Genomic DNA, 22,994 nt, shown 5'->3' on the forward strand with positions numbered 1-22,994 from the left:
TTATCTGGTTTTGTAGCCCAATGAATGTCTTCTCTTATTCCAATTTACTCTTGTTAAGCTCTTCCAAATTGAATGCCTCAGAATCACTTGGAAACACTCCCTGTTTCTAACAGGGGAGCTTTCACTTGCTGAGTAATACATTTCCTTCTTCCCACAACTGCATCACTGTCAGTTTCCTTGTGTCTTCTCTTTAACCTGCTTAGGTTTTCTTGAAGGTGCCTTAAATACCTGTCATTTTGAACCACTCCTGTCTCCTCTGTAATTCTGATTAAGACTTGTTGTTTGTCCCCTTCGTTTTGTGCTACTTTCCATCGAACATCGGAGTTGGTCTGGTTTGGGTCCTCAGCTACTCCTCCCCCCTGATGACTGGGAAGTTTACTGACAGTCTCTGCAGGTCCCAGCAGTAAGTCATTTCCTTCAAAACCCACTAGGGGGCAGGGCAAGCTATCGTTATAGAGAACGATTTTTCACAAAGCTCAACATTTGACTTATTTGAGGAGTAGGCTAAAATATATGTTAGTGTATAATTTATGTGCCTGTAGGCATTGTAAGGTAATATAATTGGTCTGTCAGGGCAGTGGTGTTGTTTGCTTTGAAATATACCTATCAACAACCTATCTTAAAACTGCTGTGAATGTGCCATAACTTTTGATGTACTGATTTAAAGAAAACCCCTCAGGCTTACCTGGGCTTCATTCATTAACCTTTTCCACATAGTATTTAGAAAAATAGAATGAATTCGTCAAAAACAGTGGCTTGGTTTTTGTTTTTGAGCCCCCCAAAGCACTTTTGCTTCTGAGGATTTTCTGCAATAAATAATCATTTTTATGATAGAACATCTAATGAATAACTGTTCTGAGCAGGATTGTGGAGATGAGGCTTCCTGCCGTGTGATGCCTCCTTAAAAATCTTTAATATTATATGTGTATCATTAAGTAATTTGTCTGTCTGTGCACGTGTCACCTTGCTACGTGGGGAGAAAGTCATTTTCTGGATATGAACTAGTTGTCCTTCTGTGATGTCTTCTGTAGAAAAATAAATCCCCTCTTTTAATATATATCTCCACCAAGCTTGCTTGAGCAGAGACCAAGCGTATTCTCCACTCATTGATTTTTTCCCCTTTTCATTTTTCTCTCTCTTTTTAAAAAAGATTTTATTTATTTCTCTCCCCTCCCCCCCATTGTCTGCTCTCTGTGTTCACTCGCTGTGTGTTCTTCTGCATCCACTTGCATTCTTTGGCGGCACTGGGAAACTACGTCTCTTTTTTGTTGCATCATCTTGCTGCAGTCAGCTCTCCATGTGTGCGGTGCCAGTACTAGGCGGGCTGCGCTTTTTTCACGTGAGGTGGCTCTCCATGCAGGGTGCGCTTTCCCTGTGTGGCATGGCACTCCTTGGGCACGGCGGCACTGCGTGTGGGTCAGCTCACCACACAGGTCAGGAGGCCCTAGGGATTGAACCCTGGGCCCACCAGGTTGTAGGCAGATGCTCTATCAGTTGAGCCACATCTGCTTCCCTCTCATTTTTCTCTTAGTAACCGGGAACACATTTGAATCTCCAAGGGAAATTGGCCAGTAGAGGTTGTATCTGCACGATGATGCCTCATCAGGGATGGACTTGAGTGGAAGAAACTGGGGAGTCATGTGCTGGAGCTGGCTGGGCTTACTTGCTGGAGCAGATAGTGGGCATCTCCTCACATTTCTGTTTTCAGTGACATCACATTGGTGGTCAGTGAAATTGGCCACAGTGGCAGTATTTACTCCCCAACAATTTGCAAGCACCATGCAAGGGCCTTTTAAAAAATGTTTATATTTAAGGCTTGTAGGTTTTAATGTGTTATGACTCATACTACCACCTTCTCGAGGGGACCCCCAGAGAATCTGTTCTGACTTCAGAAGCACTTCCTGTGGACAGCGGAGGGCCCTGCTTCGTTACACTTGGGCTTGCTGATCCACATCTTCTGAATAGAGGAGAGAGAGGCCAGGATAGAGCTCCCCATCCAGACTGAGAACGTTCTTCCCAGGGGAGCAATAATCTTGATCTTCATGGTGCTTGAGGCCAGGGCTGCGATCTCCTTCTGCATCCTGTCAGCAAAGCCAGGAGACATGGCGGTATCCACAGGAGGAGCATCTGGCTCCTTACAGATCCCCTATTGTTGACTTATAAGTCCTTAATGGCATTGATGTCGCACTTCATGGAATTGTAGGTGGTCCCATGAATTCTGGCAGACTTTGTACCCATGAAGGAAGTCTGGAAAGGGCTCATGGCACCGGCTCATTGCCGGTGGTGATGAACTGTGCATCTAGTGGTTCCTAGCTCTTCTCCAGGGAGGAGGGTGAGGCTGCTGCGGCACTCTCATTTTCAAAGCCAGGGCCACCAGCCATAGCTTCTCCTTGATGTCTCACACACTTCCTCACTCGGCTCTGTTCACAAAGGAATAGCCTCTCTCTGAGAATCTTCACGAGGTAGTCCATGAGGTCACCACCAGCCAGGTCAGGGTGTGTGACGGCCTGGGGTGGTGCATAGCCCGCATTGATCCCTGATGTGGTGACGCTGCCCCCTGATCCAGGGTGAAGCCTGTTGTGTGGCCAGCGGCAAAGAGGGAGAGCACAGCCTGAAAGGCTTCAAATTGATCTGGGTCATTTTATCCCCGTGAGTCTCGGTGAGCAGGATGGGTGCCCCTCAGGTGCTACGAGGGTGGGTACCCCTCAGGTGCTACCCACAGCTCATTGCACTGGAGTGGTGCTGGATCCCCTCCTTGTCATCGCCGTTGGTATGACGCTTGTTCAATGGGGGTGCTTGAGAAGGAGGGTCCCTTCTTTGCTCTGAGCTTCCTGCTCCAGGATGCTGTCTTTCTGGTCCAATCCCACCATTACATCCTGATGGCCAGGGCAGCCCATGATGAAAGGACAACAGCCTGGGGGGGAGGTGTCATCTCCAGTGAAACTGGCCTCGCACTGGCTACAGCCATTGTCACACAGGAATACCTAAATCTTCTCTTCACACATGGAGTATGGGCAAGTGAGCTGGGAGCTGGAGCACTCCAAGGTCTTGGGTGTCATACTGCCTGATGGTTTCCGAGGCCTGGCATGTAGAAACCCAATGCTCTTCGCAGTTTCTCCAGCACCCATGCATTCTGGTCACAAGGAGCTTTCAAAAAATGTGTTGCTTTTAATAGCTGATTGTTAAGTATTTACCAGAAAATCACTGCTGGGAAGGAAACATGTTTCTTGACAACCTCTTGTCATTGAGTCACACTGCCTTCTGTCTTGTCAATCAGGGGTAAGAGTGAAATTTGATTTTTGGTGTCCAAGGGTGGGGTGAAAAGAAAATGTGTATGCTAGAGGTGGGGGGAGGGAAGGAGAGAGATCTTGGGCATAAATATGGTTAGAGGGAGGGGAAAGGATGTGTTTGGGAGAGAAGCCTTTTCAAGTGAATAGAATGCCTCACAACAAACACAGTGGCAGGAATGGAAAGAGTTCCTACAAGGAGAGGGCAAACATTATTTACCATTTGATAGTTGACTTCTTTTTAATCTTTCACAGCTCCTTACAGGTTTTTGGAAAATGTTTTTTGTAACATGTAGTTCAATAGTTTTTCAATTGAAAGTTTGGGTCAAGTAATCATGGAAAAAAAGTAATTGTGATGTGGGAAGAAAATTGGTGAAAACCACATAGTTGTGGGGAGTTTACAGAGTAGGGAAAAGCTTCCCAGGCTTTTGAAAGTGGGACCAACATGTGGTAAATATTTCTGGGGAAAGAACTGTTTCCATTGATATATCAAGGGTGGATTGCAGCTGTGGAGCAACTCTAGGGGCCAAAGACTGGAGAAGAGGCTGTTAAAGTTACCTAGTGATGATGGAGGAGGTTGTTGTTATGGGGGGAGGAGTGGGGTGAGGGGGGGTGCATATGGGAACCTCATATTTTTTGAATATAACATTGAAAAAATAAATAAAGACAAAAAAGACACACAAAAAACAAATCTCTGAAAGCAATATATTCCCAGTCATATGGGTTTTTTTTAGTTTAATAAGTTTGGGGAAATTTGAAGACAATTTGTTTTAGTTTCATATTTTTAAAGAGATTTGGATGAGGTCAAAGTGCTGGAATCAAATTCTATCCTACTGAAGTAACTGTAAATCTATGAACTAGCTCTCAATAAAATTAAAGCTCTGTCATAAACTTAAAAAAGGTATCTAGGAATTTACCTTAACTTGGTAATAAATTGGCTTGACTAAGGAGGTATAAAAGAAGCAAAGGAGACTCCCAAATTTTGAGAATGAAAGACCAAGAAGAAGGTTGGGATGAAACTGAAAAGTGGGTTATGGGCGGCGGACTTGGCCCAGTGGTTAGGGCGTCTGTCTACCACATGGGAGGTCCACGGTTCAAACCCCGGGGCCTCCTTGACCCGTGTGGAGCTGGCCCATGTGCAGTGCTGATGTGCGCAAGGAGTGCCCTGTCATGCAGAGGTGCCCCCTGTGTAGGGGAGCCCCACGTGCGAGGAGTGTGCCCCGTAAAGGAGAGCTGCCCAGTGTGAAAGAAAGTGCAGCCTGCCCAGGAATGGTGCCGCACACACAAAGAGCTGACACAAGAAGATGATGCAACAAAAAGAAACACAGATTTCCGTGCCGCTGACAACAACAGAAGCGGACAAAGAAGATGCAGCAAATAGACACAGAGAACAGACAACCGGGGCGGGGGGGAGGGGAGAGAAATAAATAAATAAATAAATCTTAAAAACAAAAAAAAAAGAAAAGTGGGTTTTTGGGGGAGGTTAAAAAATGATGAGTTCAGCTTTCCAAATTTTGGATTTCAAGAGTTTGTAAGACTGCTGCTAATCTGCTCCATCATCATTGACGAAGCATAGTCACCTCTGGTTAATTTTGCTGAGAGAAGGTGTGAGGGACCTCAGCTGTCCAGTTTGTGGAAGCGTTTTTTTTTTTTTTAAATATTTTTCAAGCAACATTTAATTTGAGGAATATTTTGTTCTTACAACATCTCATGGTCCTTGCAAATTTTTAAAGTTGAGTTCATGTAGATACTGTCAGATATAGCTGGTGGACATAATATTTAAGGCATATAATGGCTATAACACTTAACAGTACATGATGAGCTTAAATAATAGCTAATAGTGGGTACATTCATATTTTGGCAGATTTTTTTTTCCTTGGCACATTCATTGCATTTGGTGCATGCATTTTGGAGCACTGCTGCACCACATAGATAGTGGTTTATATTGTAGTTGATATTCTCCCCCAGTCCACCCATTGGGCCATGGCAAGACATACAATGTCTAGCATCTGTCCCTGCAGTACCACCCAGGACAACTGCAAGTCCTGAAAAGGCCCCTTGGGAGTATTTTGATTTAATGCACCTCGACTTCAGTAGCCGTGGGGTTTCTATTTCTTTTATACTTTCTTAAAAGTAAAAACAGTCACATACATGCTTAGAGACTCGCTTTAACTCCTTTATTGGTGCTATCGGAGGAGAGAGGGTCTTGGAGCTGCTTGAACCAATCATGAAAATATAAATACAAATCGCAACCCGCCCCCCAAAATACAGTAACATGAAGATGGAAAAAATTCCAAAACCATGATGAAAAAAAATAATCAATTAAAAAAAAAGTCCTGTTCTCTCTACTGGCAAGCAGATGTCCAGAACTTCTTTTGTTTGGGCTCCAAATACAAATTTGTATCTTGTGGGAAGTTGGAACAATGAACAGGCATGGTTACCACCTAAGGCAGTGATATCCTCACCTGACACGAGGAGCTCATTAAGCTTTCCCTTGTAAACCCACCGACCAAGTGTCTCATGCAGTTAACTCTGCCAACTTCCCACTTCCAACTCCCTAAAGAGGGCAAGTTTCTAAACATTTAGCTGGCAGCAGCAGCAGCAGCTGAACCCGACCAACAGAGCTGCTACTGTTTAGATCATTGCCATGCCCTCAGCAGGCTCCGAGCTGCGTTATTTTTAAAAGCAGCCCAATTATAATCAATGGAGCAGCATGCGGAATCTCACACAGCTCGACAAACCCACGCTACCGTTTCCCTGGACCTTTGCAGCATCCCCCACGACCCATAGGAGGTTAAAGCTCAGCTTTATACCCCGGAGGACAAATAAGTGATTCTAAGAGATTTGCTGTTTGGAATGCACCTAGCTTTGATTTCAGCCTTTTCTTCCCACAATCCCGCGCTTCTCAGCAGCATCAAGTCTCCATTCTCTCCTTGTGTATTCAGAAACTGACTATTTTAAATAGCAGTGAAACCACAGAAAGAACCCTGAAAAATCTCAGAACCAGTCTCTCCTCTGAGCTCTCCAGTGACAGGAAAGTTTCAAGAATTGATAAGAGAATGTCGAAAAGTTCTTTTTCTTTATTGTGCATATGCCTTGTATGTGTATTTAAATTGAGGAATAATGTACTTATAGTAAAATGCACAAATCTTATGTGTATAACTCAATGCATTTTAAAATATGAAATGTCCATGAAATCACCACCTGGTGATTCCAGACCGCACACAGTTTTTTGAGCTATCTCAATGTTTATGATAGTTGCTTATAATGATATTTATAATAGCTATTAACATTATTATTTATCTACTGAAAAACATGTACTCATATAACTGAATTTTTTTTTACCCACACATATATTTTATTTCCAACTCCATATATGTATAAATCCCAACTCTGCATCAGACTTTTCTTGAATTCAGTTAAAGGAAGCATGACAGAGGATCTATAATCAGTTATTATAGAACAAGTATGGTTTTGTGCATTTACCTCTGTGTCCTCTCACAATGAAGAGATATGATTGGTATCATTAAATCCTATTTGGAAGGGACTTTTTTATTGGATTTTTAAAATTAGAGACATTGTAGGTTTACAGAAAAATAATGCAGAAAGTACAGTGTTCCCGTATACCCTTATCCCACAGTTTTCCCTATTATTAACACTTTTCATTAGTGTGGTACTTTCATTACAATTGTTGAAACAAAATTTAATTATAATATTACTTATCATCCTTAATTTATATTAGGGTTCATTCTTGTGTTGTACAGTTCTATGGCTTTAAAAAAATTATTTTGGTAACATATATACAACCTAAAATTTCCCATGTTAATCACTTTCAAGTATACAATTCAGTGGTGGTAATTACATTCACAGTGTTGTGCTACCATCACACCATCCATTACCAAAACTTTTCTAACACTCCAAACAGAAACTCTGTACCAATTAAGCTTCAACTCCCCATCCCCTATCTCCACCTTAGCCCCTGGAAACTTTATTCTAGTCTCTGACTCTTTGAATATGCATGTTCATATTATTTCATGTAAGTGGGATCATACAATATTTGTCCTCTTGTGTCTGACTTGTTTCACTCAACATGATGTCTTCAAGGTTCATCCATGTTGTCACATGTATCAGAACTTCCTTTTTATGGCTGAATAACATTCCATCGTGTGTATACACCACATATTGTTTATCCATTCATCTGCCGATGGACACTTGGGTTGTTTCCATCTTTTGGCAACTGTGAATAAGGTCCCTATGAACATCATTGTGTAAATATCTGTTTGAGTCCTTGCTTTTAATTCTTTTGGGTATATAACTAGAAGTGGGATTTCCAAGTCATATAGTAATTCTATATTTAACTTTCTGAGGGACTGCCAAACTATTTTCCACAGGGGCTGCACCATTTTATATTCCCACCAACAATGAATGAGTATTCTTATTTCTCCATATGCTCTCCAAAAAATTTTTTTTTATTAGTAGCCATTCTAGTGACTGTGAAAGTACACACATTTTTAATGTTCCTTTAAAAAGTAATATTTGAGCTGAGCTATCAGGATTGAGTAGGAGTTTCCAAAGAGAGCTGTAATCCTGCTTGTCAGTTTATGTACTGAATGAAATTGGGTGAAATAAAGTATATTAATTAAGGGATTGTTTTGGCTACAGTAACAGAAGATCCCAAATCATAGTGTTGTCAAGAAGATAGAAATGTCTCTCCCCAATGAGAAATATCTGTTTTAATTATTCAGTTTTAATTTTAGTGGTGATAGAAAACCCAAAATCAGGGTGATAAGCCTTTGTTACTCAAGGAATGATTTATAATTCAGAAACATTAGTAAAGTCTGGGAGCTTTATAGAACTGTATAATCTCAGTCCCAAACCCAGACTTCCTGAAGAGAATCTGCAGTTAAAATGCTTTTTCTTTATTAGAATGGTTGTGGGTTTACCGAACAATCATGTATAAAATACAGGATTCCTGTATACCACCCCAAAGCCAACACCTTGCTTTGATGTAGAACATTTATTACAACTGATGATTACACCTTTTTATAATTGTACTAATAATTAAATTCTGTGGTTTAACTTAAGGTTCACTGTGAGTGCAGTTCCATGGATTAAAAAAATTTGTTTTTATTCTGTTCGCATATATTTTATCTAACATTTCCCCTTTTAATCATAATCAGATGTGTATTTTCGTTGTGTTCAAAATGTTATGCTATCATCACCTCCATCCATTACCAAAGCATTTTCATCATTCCAAGTAGGAACACTGTACGTTTTATTTTATTTTATTTTTTAAAGATTTATTTATTTATTTCTCTCCCCTCCCCCCCCCCCCCACCCCAGTTGTCTGTTCTCTGTGTCTATTTGCTGCGTGTTCTTCTTTGTCTGCTTCTGTTGTCAGCGGCATGGGAACCTGTGTTTCTTTTTGTTGCGTCAACTTGTTGTGTCAACTCTCCGTGTGTGCGGCGCCATTCCTGGGCAGGCTGCTCTTTCTTTCCCACTGGGTGGCTCTCCTTACGGGGCGCACTCCTTGCGTGTGGGGCTTCCCTACGCTGGGACACCCCTGCGTGGCAGGGTACTCCTTGCGCGCATCAGCACTGCACGTGGGCCAGCTCCACACGGGTCAAGGAGGCCCGGGGTTTGAACCATGGACCTCCCATGTGGTAGACGGACACCCTAACCACTGGGCCAAGTCCGCTTCCCTACCCTGTACATTTTAAGCCTTAACTTCCCATTCCCTAACCCCACCCCGTCCCCTGGTAATTTATATTCTAGATTGTGACTCTATGAGTTTGTTTTTTCTAATTGTTTCAGATCAGGCTTATTTCACTCAACATGATGGCTTCCAGGTTCATCCATGTTGTCACATGTATCAGGACTTTATTCCTTTTATGGTTGAATAGTATTCCGTTTGTATGTATATACCACATTTTATTTATCCATTCATCGGTTTATGGACATTTGGGAGGCTTCCATCTTTTGACAATTTGACAATTGTGAATAATACCATTATGAACATTGGTGTGAAAATATCTGTTTGAGGCCCTGCTTTCAATTCTTTTGGGTATATATCTAGTTGTGAGATTGCTGGGTCATATGGTAATTCTATACTTTGCTTTCTGAGGAGCTGCCAAAAAATTATCTTCCACAACAGCTGAAAGACCAATGAATGAAAGTTCCTATTCCTCCACATGCTCTCCAACACTTGTTATTTTCCATTTTTTAAATAGCAGCCATTTCAATGGGTGTGAAATGGTATCTTACTGTGGTTTTGATTTGCATTTCCCTGATGGCTAATGATGTTGAACATCTTTTCTTGTGCCTTTTGGTCATTTGTATATCTTCTTTGGAGAGATGTCTGTTCATGACTTTGCCCATTTAAAAAATTGGGTTGTTTTTCTTTCTCTTCTGTTGTTAAGTTGGAGGATTTCATTATATATACTGGATATTAACCCTTTATCAGATACGTGGTTTCCAAATATTTTCTCCCATTCAGAAATTTGTCTTTTTTACTTACATGATAAAGTCCTTTGACGAACAAAAGCTTTTAATTTTGGTGAAGCCCCATTTTTCTACTCTTTTTGTTGTTGTTGTTGTTACTTGTGCTTTGGATGTAAATTCTAGGAAACCACTGCCTAACACAAGGCTCTGAAGACGCTTCCCTACATTTTCTTCTAGGAGTGTGATAGTTCTAGCTCTTGGATATAGGTTGTTGATCCATTTTGTATATGATGTGAGGTAGGGGTCCTCTTTTTTTTTTTTTTCACATAGAAACCCAGTTTCTCCAGTACCATTTGTTGAACAGACTAATCTTTCCCAATTGAATTGTCTTTGCCACCTTGTCAAAAATCAGTTGGCCATAAATATGATGGTTGATTTCTGAACTCTCAATTCAATTCCATTGGTCTGTATGTCTGTCCTTGTGCCACTACCATGCTATTTTTATTACTGTGGCTTAGCAGTAAGTTTTAAGATTGGGAAATGTTATTCCTCCAACTTTGTTTTTTACTTCCTTAATGATCTTCTGACTAGTAGTTCTATCCATTATGTGTGGTGTGTTAATGTCTCCTACTCCTAATGTGGAACTGTCAATTTCTTCCTTCAAATCTGTCAGTATTTGCTTCATTTATTTTGGAGCTCGGCTGTTAGGTGCATACATATTTATAATTGTAATATCTTTCTGTTGAATTGTCCCCTTTTCCAGTATGTAATGATCATCTTTGTTCCTCATAAATGTTTTTGACCTAAAGTCTATTTTATCTGGTATTATAATCTTCATTTCAGTTTGAAGAACTCCCTTTAACATTGCTTGTAGGGCAGGTCTAGTGGTGATTTTCCTCAGCTTTTGTTTGTCTGGGAATTTCCTAATCTCTCCTTTAGTTTTGAAGAAATATCTCCAGAAATACAATTCTTAGCTGGCAGTTTTTTCCTCTAAGTATTTCAACACTCTTCTTTCTTGCCTCCATAGTTTCTGATGAGAAGTTGACACTAATCTAATGGGGATTCTCTTGTGCATAACATTGCTTTTCTCTTGAAGCTTTCAGAGCTCTCTCCTTGTCATTTGCATTTTATAGTGTATATCAATATATGATGGGGTGTATTTTTCTTCAAGTTTATTCTGCCTGGTGTTCTCTGAACTTCTTTCCGGCACATATTCATGTCTTTCATTAAGTTTAGGAAGTCCTCTGTCATTCTTTCTTTGACTTTTGTTCTGCCCCTTTGTCTTTTTCTTCTCCTTCTGGGACTCCCATAATGTATATCTTGGTGTACTTGATGGTGTCCCATACTTGTCATGATTTTTTTGCTCTTAATATTTCTTTTTTTCTTTCTGATCCTCAGCCTGACTCATTTCAAGTGTTTTGTCTTCAAGTTCACTGATTCTTTCTTCTGCTAATTCCAATCTGCTTGTGAAACCCTCTGGTCATTTTTCATTTCAGTTTTTTTTTTTAAAGCTTTATTTATTTCTCTCTCCTTCCCCCCACCCCCACCCCAGTTGTCTGTTCTCTGGTTGTCTGTTCTCTGTGTCTATTTGCTGCATATTCTTTGTCCACTTCTGTTGTTGTCAGCAGCACAGGAATCTGTGTTTTTTTGTTGCATCATCTTGTTGTGCCAGTTCTCCGTGTGTGTGGCACCATTCCTGGGCAGGCTGTACTTTCTTTCATGCTGGGTGGCTTTCTTTACGGGCGCACTCCTTGTGCATGGGGCTCCCCTATGTGGGGGACACCCCTGCATGGCATGGCACTCTTTGCACGTATCAACACTGCGCATGGGCCAGCTCCACACAGGTCAAGGAGGCCCAGGGTTTGAACCATGGACCTCCCATGTGGTAGACGGATGCCCAAAACACTGGGCCAAGTCCGCTGCCTCATTTCAGTTATTGTGGTCTCCAACTCCAGTAGTTCTATTTGGTTCCTTTAAAATTTTTCATTTCTATCTCTTTACTTAGATGCTGTGATCAGCTCAGTGATAGTTTGGCTCAAAGGGAAGGCAACACAATGCAGAACTTTATGAAATAAAGGACAGAGAGAAAGTCACAAGAGAGGAAATAAAGATGGGGTCAGGGGACTCACAGCTTCTGGAACTGAGAGCCTCAACCCTAGTTTCCATCTCATATTTATTGGAAACTACCAAGCAGCTGTTTGTTATCAGAACTGCAACATCATCTACAATAGTAGGGAACAACTGCAATATCTACAGTAAGGAAAACTGCAGCCTCTACAATAAGGAACATGTCATAAAAAATTCAAATACAATTTAAACTCTTCCCACACTTAGACTATCCTATTGTTCATTAATTGTTTTCCTGATAGTTAGATCTTTTTCTATACTTATTTCATCTGAACATTTTTTTAAAAATTTAATTATTTATTTATTTTTTAAAATTACATTAAAAAAATATGAGGTCCCATTCAACCCCACCGCCCCCACCCCCTACTCCCCCCACAGCAACACTCTCTCCCATCATCGTGACACATCCATTGCACCTGGTAAGTACATCTCTGAGCATCACTGCACCCCATAGTCAATGGTCCACATCATAGCCCACACTCTCCCACGTTCCATCCAGTGGGCCCTGGGGGGATCTACAATGTCCCGTAATTGTCCGTGAAGGACAACTCCACATCCCGAAAACGCCTCCACATCTCATCTCTTCCTCCCATTCCCCAAACCCAGCAGCTACCATGGCTACCCTTCCCACACCCATTCCACATTTTCTCTGTGGACATTGGATTGGTTGTGTCCATTGCACATCTATGTCAAGTGAGGGCTTAGATTCCACATGGATACTGGATGCACTCCTCCTGCTTTCAGTTGTAGACACTCTAGGCTCCATGGTGTGGTGGTTGACCTTCTTCAACTCCATGTTAGCTGAGTGGGGTAAGTCCAATAAATCAAAGTGTAGGAGCTGAAGTCTGTTGAGGCTCTGGGCCTGGGTGTCATATTATCAGTCCAGAGATTCAAATCCCCTAAATATATCTTAAACCCCAGCACCAACTACAATTCCAATAAAGTAGCATGCAAGTCTTGTGAAAAGAGATGCCCTCTGAGTCCAATTCCATCACGCAGAAACACCAGCTCCAAAGAAGGGCCATCTGCCATGGCAGTGAATCCATCTGCCATGACCATAGAACCCGTGGGTCTCTTTATTCCTCAAAAGAACCAATACCTGGGGTTGTATCTACTTTATCTGTCTCTTAGACTCTGCTCAGTTGTGCATAAAGGCATTCCTTTTGACAACCTCCAGACTCTTTTTTAGAGACTCATAGCCTTATAATCTCATTTCTCCTTTCCATTTCTCCCTTACATTAGGTCAAACAGCATTTTAAACTCCTGTTATATGTAGACAGGGATATTCTGCTGGTCCATGTTGAACCTTTAATTCAAGGTCATTTTCTAGTTGCATCTTCAGCTGGTATGTGGTAGTGATCCCTCGGTGCCAGGGAGGCTCATCCCCGGGTGTCATGTCTCACGCTGGGGGGAATGCACTGCATCTACATGCTGAGTTTGGCTGTGAGAGTGGCCACATTTGAGTAACATGAAGGCTGTCAGGAGGAAACTCCCAGGCACAGTGCTACTCTAGGCCTTATTCTTATTGCAGATGTATAGGCTCAAAAGCATAGCCATTAGTATCAGGAACCCACTGTTGGGCCCTCCTTCCTTCCTGGTTCTTGCCGTTGCACCTGGGGGACTGCCGCTGCTCCCCCAGGGTCCATGACAGTGACCCCCCGGCCAGGGGCCCAGTACCCCCCCAGCTGTTGTTTTTAATTGTTTCCACTATGAGTATATCTAGACATTACTATATACCCTGGGCATATGCCCTGTATAACTCCCTGTCAACCATATATATCCTGTCAATTACATCCTATATCAGTATTCCTCCGCTGCCATTGTTGAACCACTCTGTGAGCCAAAACTTCCCGTAAAGTGAATCCCAACATAATGTCAGCTTCACAAGAGTCTTAGATCACCGAAATTCATATATACAATATACAGTACTTCCCCAGATCCACCATAAAACCTTTTCCCTTCCACAGTGATAATCTTTTAACTTATTCATATCATATTTCCTGAAACTGATATACAGATTCCGAGACAATAGCTTTCAAACAAGGTGAGATCTGTGCTTACTATGTGGTCCATACTTTAGGTTGTACAGTTTTCTAAATTTTTTAGTTATCCTATGTTTTGCCTTATGGTTTACATTATTAGTCTGTCGTCCCCTATATGTTTTTGGTGTAATATTACATGTTTTATATTCATCCTCATGTACTCTCACTAAACTCCTCTCTTGCCCCCATATTTACTTTGGTTCCATCCATTCCACATCCATTTTCCCCTCCCCTTGGGGCCCACAACACCAGCCAATCTCCATTTCCCGAGAAGCAATGTCCAGAGATACTTGCAGCAGTATTCAGGGCCTGACTTTCTCAACTGCCCTAATGCCCTGGGAGCCATCCTTTCTCAGGAGAGATCGTCTGAGCATTTTTAAGATCATTTAAAAAGATGCTTTGTTTGGTATGTTTACATTCTTTTCTTACATGCTGGTGTTTCTGCCTTTGGATGGGCCATTATTTCTTGTTTCTTTGTCTTGTACTTTTTTTGTGGCTCATTTTACATTTTATTGTTTTAAAATGTTAACTCTAGGATTTACTCCCTGGGTTGTCTGTTTCTTGGTTTTGCAACCAGCTGGAGATAAGACAAATGTTTTTGAGCTTCAGCCCTCCTATCAGGAAGGTCTGCCCAAAGCGAATGCTATGTACAGGGTTTTCCCTGTCTTTCTGGGCCTCAGTCTTGACCTGGGCTTTTGCTTGTTAGTTGTTTTGGAGTTGCCTGTTTATATGAATTTTGTTGTTCCCTCTCTTTCTCAGTAGACAGACTTCCCTCTCCCAGGTGTTTGAGGCTGGAAAACTGTCTTGCTCTTTGTTTTTTTACACTCATTTCATTTGCCTGGAGAAGGATTACCCTGGGTAACATTCCAAGTTGGTCTTTTCCAACCAAAAACAGGACTAGGGACCCACAATGGGGTGACAGACTGGCTCCAAATGCCTTTGGAAAGGGGGTCAGGAAGGGTGTCAAAATCTTCTTTGATGACTCCCCAAAGCTGAGCTTTCCTGATCTGCCTGGCAAATGCTGATCTTCAGCTACATGTCTCCTGCAGCCCTGAAGAAGTGCTGCATCTTAAAATCTCTACTGCCTCTGCTTTTGTACAGGGAGAGTTGAAACAATAGCTGCTCTCAGAGTCAGACCCCCAGAGATCTGAATTCACTGATCAAAAGCCATGATCATTGATTGGCCATGTCTAACCTGTTCTTGGGGAAGAGGATTTTTATGTCCCTTTCAGTTATCTGCAGCTAGCCAGGGACTGGACTCTGCCTCAGTCTGTTGTTAGAGTGTGGGCACTTGTCACTTCCACAGGGAAAGAGCAATTTATAGTTCTTTACATAATTTATCAGCCTCTTCCTCCTACTTTTTCCTGGATTCTGTACAGTGTCTTTCTGGCCTATGGAGTTTCAAAATAGTTGTTTCAGACAGATCTTGTCTGTTTAATACTTACTTTGGTGGAAGGACTGAGTCCTGGAGTTCCCTACCTGCCATCTTTTCCAGAAGACCCTCCAAGAATTTGCATTTTGATGAGGTTCCCAGATGATTCCTGTGTTTAATAAAAATTTAAACACACTGGTTTTAAAAACTTTTTTTTTTCTTTTTCATATTTAAGTCTGGAAGTAATCTACCAAGAGATGGTTTAGTTCTCCCTAAAGCCAATGAGTCAAGATTTTAAAAAATTCTTGCTCCATTGGTTGTGCCCTTTATTTACAAGATCATTCATGGTCCAAGACACCTTCTTTAGCTCCATACATTGTATCCATATTCTATTAAAAGAAATTTCCCAGATAGTGATTTTCACTTACACTGAAATCCTATTAGCTAGAACTTTGAAGCATAGCCATATCTAGAGGGAGGCTGAGAAATATGACCTTTATTCCAGGAAACCAGAATAAAGTTTTAAAAAAATAACCCTAGAACAAGGGCTTTTATTGCTATAGAAGGGAAGTATGGAAAGTGAAGGACAATTAACAATGCCTGTGAAGTGGTTCTAAAACTTTTCAGGCATTTTCTCACTTGGTAAAACTTACCAGTCCTGTGCTCCATTCCATCAGAAGGCTGCTAAGCGACCTGTGAAATTAGTCAAGAGATAATATTAACAATAGTGTTGAGCTCTACCTTTTAAACTGAGGTCTGCAGGGTTTTTCAATCCAGTGAAGGTGATACTTTGGGACAAGGACTTGTTTGACTTTTCCCAAAACTTTCTGCTTAGGAGGTTACCTATTCCACTAAGTATATAAGACCCCTTTTTTGACCATAGTAATCCATTTCTATATGCAAAGTGGTAAATACTCTTATTTTCATGACTCTTCTATGTGATATATTTTCCCAAGGATGAGTTGCTATGAAAACTTTCTCCCTTCAATTTAGTTTGGAAGACTTGGTCACCCACTCTTCAGTAAAAGCGCTACTCTATTGCATGTGTTAGTTTGAAACTTCAAAATGGAAATGGAGCCTACTATAGAGCTTGCTTCTTTCTGTGCATATAGTACGTACCAAATAAATGTAGTGAATGAATATGTAAATACCCTTCAAGCTTGTCTGATGATTGTTTTCAAATCCTTTCTGTGCCTTTGGATGATTATGATTGTTAGTCTTATGTGTGACCTTGGTTAGGCTATAGTACTTAGTAATTTAATCAAACATCATTTTAGGTGTTCCTGTGAAAGTATTTTGTTGATGTGGTTAGCATCTCCAATGAGTTGACTTTGAACGAGATGAGCCTCAGTAATGTGATGGCCTTCTTCCAGTCATGTGACGACTTAAGAGGAAAAACTGAGGTGTGGCAGTTTGAGCTTACTTATTGACTCCCCGAAAGAGAGATTATGTTGGTAAACAAATTTATTCCTCTGGGTGTGATAAACTTTAATTGTATTAGATTCAGCTGAGATGTCTTTGATTATATTATGTTAAGATTAGGGCTTTGATTCGACCACATCAATAAGGCATGACTCTGTTTGGGTCCCTGCCCCCTTGGTGGGCTGATAGAAATGAACACTCACTCAAGAAGACCCATGGAAGAGGAAAGAACTTGGTAATTTTGGCCCTGCCATGTGACAGAAGGGAGAAGCCTCAAACAGACAAAGCCCTGGGAAGAGAGATGAACCGTTCACCTGATAGTTTGCAGCTGAAGAGAACAGAGCAGCTGAGCAGCTATGAAGACCCAAGAGACCAGGCAGCAATTACCCGCCATCTTGCTTCAACATATGGCAGCTGACTTTGGTGAGAAAGTACCTCTTATGGTACCTTGAGCTGGACTCTGTAATGCCTTGTAACTGTAAGCTTTTACCCCAAATAAATAATCTTTATAAAAGCCAACAGATTTCTGGTACTTTGCATCAGCACCCTTTTGGCTGACTAATACATGAGGTTTCCCAGGGATGAAATTCTGCCTTAAGACTATAGCATCCAGTCCTGCATGTTTCCAGTCGGCTGGCCTTTCCTTCAAATTTTGGATTTGCTAACCATCACAACTGTGTGAACCAATTCCTTGAAAAAATCCTTGAATAGGAATACCCACATATTCATATATATACATATACACACACACTCATATGTATTTGATCATATATATATGTACATGTACATATACATACACCCTATTTGTTCTCTGGAGAGCCCTCACTAATACAGTGATCATTAGGAAATCTACATCTTTTATAATCTTGCAGATTTAGGCTTAATGTGGGAACAATTGATGTTTTTCAGTTGACTGAAATTTTGGGTATGGAGCAGGAAAAATGGCAAGTCTGAAGGACTTTATAGGCAGCATATGATGTGATGTGGTTGAGATGAGGGGAAAAGTGGAAAGAATAAGGATGGGAGTTAAGGACAAAAGCTACGTTGGGTATATTATATTTATAACATTGATATTAAATAGTACAGAGCTAATAAAAACATACTCTCTGCCCAAGACAAATGTTAAGACACTGACACAAAAGAGAATTCTACAAATATTCAATAACTATAAGAGTTAAATAAGGAAAAAATTAAATATTCATATTACTTATGTGGAATGGTGAATAGGCTACTTTGTACTGGGCAGCTGTATTCGTTTCCTGAGGCTTTTGTACCAAATGACTACAAACTATGAAAGTTTATTCCCAGACCTGGAGTTCAGAAGCCTGAAACTGAGGTGTTGGCCAGGTTGGGTGCACTCCAGAGGTCTGTTCCTTGCCTCTTTCCGTTTCTGATGGCTGTGGGCAGTTCTTGGCTTGTGGCTACATCATTCCACTCTCTGCCTCAGAGGTCACCTTGCATTCTCTCTGTGTGTCTCTTTAAGGACAATAGCCATTGAATATAGGGCCTACAAAGGTAATCTAGAAAGATATCACCTCAAGATCTTTAACCTAATCACATCTGCAAAGGTCTTTTTTCAAAATAAGGTAACTGTGATAAAGTTTGGGGATTAGGCCATGGACATATCATTTCTAGGGACACAGTTGAGCCTACTCCAGTAACATAGGACACTAATTGCCTGATAAGATCTCTTTGGATCCTTTTTCCCAGCTCTGTTTCCACCCCTGTGAGCTTTGCTGCAGATGTGCTTGCTCTTGGCACTGGCGCTACCTCCCAAGTAGGAGAGCAGGGACTCTTTGGAGTGAAATGGACACTACTACCTACTTTAATTTTTCAAGAAGGTGCAAGTGGCTGCTTTCCAGAGATGACAAATGAATGGTGAGTAGGATGCAACATGTAGACTAGTTTCCTTTGGATTTGCTATTCAATATCTGAGGTCACCTTTCCAGAAGGCCAAGTCTATATGGGACACTTGCTTCCAGAACAATTGAATCCACCTAGATATCTGATGACAATAGGGACTTAAACCCTCAAACAACATTTTGAAGATGGAGAAATCTGATGTTCCAAAACGTGGGAAATTATATGAATTCAGCAAGTGTGCTATTGGAACTGCTTGAATGAAAATCAATTTGTTATTTTAGCTGGTTGGCTTGTTACCAAAAAAAAAAAAAAAAAAAGAGAGAGAGAGAAAAGAAAATAAGAAAAAGTGTTCAGTGGCTTTGAGGTAGAACAGAAAATTCGATGAGCATTTTTCATGTTTGTGGCTGAGAAAACAATGTAATGGTTTATGTTTATAAAATGTCTCCTCAACTTTGGTTGCACACAATCATCTGTGACCTCTTAAATTAGAAAATACTAGTGCCTTCATGCTATACACATATTTCAGACACAATTGGACAAATAATCAAGGGACATAATGAAGTCTGGTTGTAGGTATCCTGCAATGAATTCTTGGGGGAAGTTAGGGAGGAAGTTGGGGGTCTTGTTGTGTTGTCCCCTCAGGAGTTTTGATTTGTATGAGGAGAATATATGCTTGGGGGTACAATAGTATTCTTCATGGCAGTTTGGTCATCCAGCAGACAGCAGAGGTGTAATAGAAAATGCAGACATTACTGACAGTGATTCGCTTTCTCAAGAGCACGGGGACTTGGTTACATTGCTGATGATGAGTGATGATGGAATAACACATCTGAGGAATAAAATGTGAGGAAAACTAATCTCACTCTATTGAGACATCTGGCGTTTTAATGCACCTTGAACTGTATTGTAGCTAACTGCTTTGAATGAGTCTATATTCATTTTTTTCCTAACAATTTTTGAAGTATTGATATAAAAGAGGAAAGGTATATAGATGTAGGAAACTCTGGGTTTGCTTCAGTTGGCATATACAGTCTTTTACTATATTTTGTATACTTGTGACATTCTGTTCCAGAGTGATTTTACTGCTTCTGATTTTTCTAAGAGGAAAGCACCCATATAATTTTGATGACTGCTATTTCTTTCATATCACACATAGTTGTCCATCATCTGTGTTGTTGTCCATCATCTGTGTTGTCCAGTATCTATTCCATTAGCACACTTTTACTTTCTAAATCTTAGTTCTGTGTAGGGGAAAAAAACCCTAACAAATATAATAGAGCCCTATTTGGAAAAACCTTCTATCTATTGTGAAGTCCTCAATAGATTAATGAAAATGGTGAAAATTTAAAGCTGGAAATTGTTTGATATTGCAGATTTTCTTTAACTATATTACTTTTCCTTCTTCAACAGCCTGTGGAATTTTTTTTTTTTTTAAATCAGTTGGGGTTTTTAGAAGCAAGCAACAGAAGCTGACTCCAGTTAACCATCTAAGGTAGGAATTCTTAACCTTTTTTGCTCCATGGACCCCTTTGCCAGTCAGGTGAAAACCACAGATGCCTTATTAAGTCCACACTATACTGTGTACTATTTAATATACATTTCACACCTGCACCAACACATCTCCACAAGAATAATGTTTTTTAAATTTCACTTCAAGCTCACGGACCCCTGGTTAAGAAACCCTGGTCTAAGGGAATAGCACCGGCTCTCAGAGTCAGCAGATTGTGGTTGAGGAATAGGGAAGACTAAGGCAGAAACAGTTTCATCAGGTTGTTTCCTTGTGTTTTTAGGTTGAGATTTCAAAGTTTTAGTGGTGAGTCTCTGATGGGTCAGGTTTAGTTCACATGCCAACATCCCTCCTAACTGAGGCAGAAGAAAGGAGGGTCTGTCTAGACTCTTTGGTTTCTATGGTAAGAAATCATCCCACCAAGTCAATTAATAATCAAGGAAAAATGGTGCTCCAAGAAATCAGGCTGCTAGTAGATGGGGAGATAGGTGCTGAGCAGCTTGAAATGGCATTCTAGGAATCTAGAGATGATTTAACTAAGATAACTTAGGAAAACATACAATTTCATGATGTGTATGTGTTTTAATAATAGCTATTATTATTTGAATTGATGCCTCAGCACTTTCACACCAAGTCACCCTCCTGCCACAAATGGCAGGCATTTGTGAAATAATGGATGATAACAGGAGTGTGAGTCTGTCCCTGAACAGAGGCTGGTTGGTCCACATGTGTTTTCAATTCATGATCTGGTTTGTAAACTCTTACATGGTCATGTTGGGAAGTACCAGGAATTCTCTTATAATGAGCTGTCATGAAATCACACACACTTCCTTTAAGACTTTCCCTAAGAGTTAACAATGATTATGATATTGAATGTAGAAATTCATAAAAAACTCTTTGAGGGATTTAGCCCACTGTTGACTCTGTTTCTCCAAAGTGATCAGTCTTCTGAGAACAATATGTCTATCTATCTATGAATCATCTGTCTATGTATCATCATCTACCTACCTACCTACCTATGTTCTTGTTCTAGACACATGGCAAAAACTGAGATAAGAACACACTTTATTGGTTCCTATGCATGGTCTGAAAATGTACCCTCAGAAATGAGTGTGCTCCTATACCCATCAAACATGAATGGTGTGCTCCAAGGGGGCATGTTCCATTCATATTATACCAATACACAATATTTTACATTGCCATAGATTCTTGATATTGACCATTGGCCCAAAATATCTCTTTCTTTGACTTCCAGATCATGGGTTCTCAGGAATTGTGAAATTGCTGTTATGATAACTTTTGAGCTCAAGAAACTAATTCAGAGAAACTTATGGGAGAATTATAGATTATCAGTGGATAAATGGAGGAGTATTATGTTAACAGTCCCATGTTCTCTGTCCCTGAAAGGCATATGCATAGAAGTTAAGTGCTCAAAATTTAGAGTCCTTTCCTTAACCCATGGAAGTGTTGATACATCAGACAAGTTATTTAACCTCTGTAAGGCTCAGTTACCTCATTTATTGAGGACAGACATACCTACTCACTAAAGCTGTGAGAGTTAAAAAAAAAAAACAACTGCTTTTAAGTACCTGTCCATGGTTAAGTATTTGATAATTTTTAGTTTAAAATGAATAGTATTTATTCAATTCAATTCAATACCATGAAAATTGCCCATGAGCTGAGCACTATGGTAGGTGCTATTATTGACAGAAAAAGAATAACACATGCGTGAAATTACTAGACAGGACAGTGAAGTCACAGACTCCTACAAGTTTAGAATAATGAGAGAGAAATCTTCTAGTCATAAGGTGCTGGTTACAGAAGAAGAACCTGAGAGTCATATAGGTTAGGTGACGTATAGCATTATTGAACTCTGAGACATTTTTGTAAGGATAGAAGCCTGTCTGGGATCTAACCATATGTTCTTCTGGCCCCTTACAGTTTTCAGTCACCCAAAGCAAGGAATCAACTTGATATTGACTGTCAGACCCTGGGAGCACATGCATTTCCAGAATAGACAACAGCCTCATTTTCATGGACAGAGGAATCTGCTGGCCTCTTCTCTGGTCTTAAACTATGCTCCAGCCCTTGGTCATGAGAAGAGGTCCTTTGTATCTGGGTGACATTTGGGGATTGGATTTTTGTCACTGAATGAGGTGATGGTAGACTCAGGAGACTCAGACATCTTAACAGACCAAGACTTATCCCACCAGATCTAGTCATCCCCTAGACCCAGTGCTTCACCCTGCTGATCAGTGCCATGATCTAAGAGGACAAAATTTCCCTGAAATCGCTCCTGCTGAACTATCTATGAAAGTATAGGCTGGGAGAATGGCCGAGACAGTATGCCCTTGGTGCTTGGCCTTCTCTAATGGAAAGCCCTATCCCCTGCCTTCCTCTACCCCACCACATTCTGCTACCAACTGCCCACTTATTCTACCAAGAACATGCCTTACATATGGTCAAGAGCCTAGACAAAATTATCTCCTCTAGTGAAGGTTTACAGACACCACTGAGTTGGTACAAAGGTTTAAACTCTTCAAGCAAGACCTTACTTAATATAAGAAGCCAACCTGGGTTGAGTTTGATCAGGGTCTCTAACAAGGCCTATGATTCCTCAAAGAAAACTGCAGGGATTTCTGCCATTGCAAGAGTTATTGCCATCTCTTCGTGAGTACCATAAAAAACTACCACTTTATACTACTGACACCCAGCTTCCTAGATCAGACTCCAGGAACCCAGGTCTTAAAACCTTTAGGAAATACGTCAGAGCATTCCAGTCTAGAACTGGGCCAGCTGGAATTCATTATTATTATTGTTATTATTATTTACTTGTGCAATTGATCATTTATTTTCCAGTAATTAAAAAAATCCTATTTCATGATTCCCTGTTAAAAGGGGCTGTGGTTCACTTGTAGCATAATCAAATATGC

At 40.6% G+C, this 22,994-nt stretch overlaps 1 pseudogene; it reads right to left on the bottom strand.

Annotated features, from left to right (window-relative positions):
• Positions 1-1,888: 1,888 nt before the first annotated feature.
• On the bottom strand, positions 1,889-17,085 carry LOC101432355 (actin, gamma-enteric smooth muscle-like; annotated as a pseudogene).
• Positions 17,086-22,994: the final 5,909 nt, after the last annotated feature.

This window comes from Dasypus novemcinctus, chromosome 5 (assembly GCF_030445035.2).
Source record: "Dasypus novemcinctus isolate mDasNov1 chromosome 5, mDasNov1.1.hap2, whole genome shotgun sequence".
NCBI classification, from domain to species: Eukaryota; Metazoa; Chordata; class Mammalia; order Cingulata; family Dasypodidae; genus Dasypus; species Dasypus novemcinctus.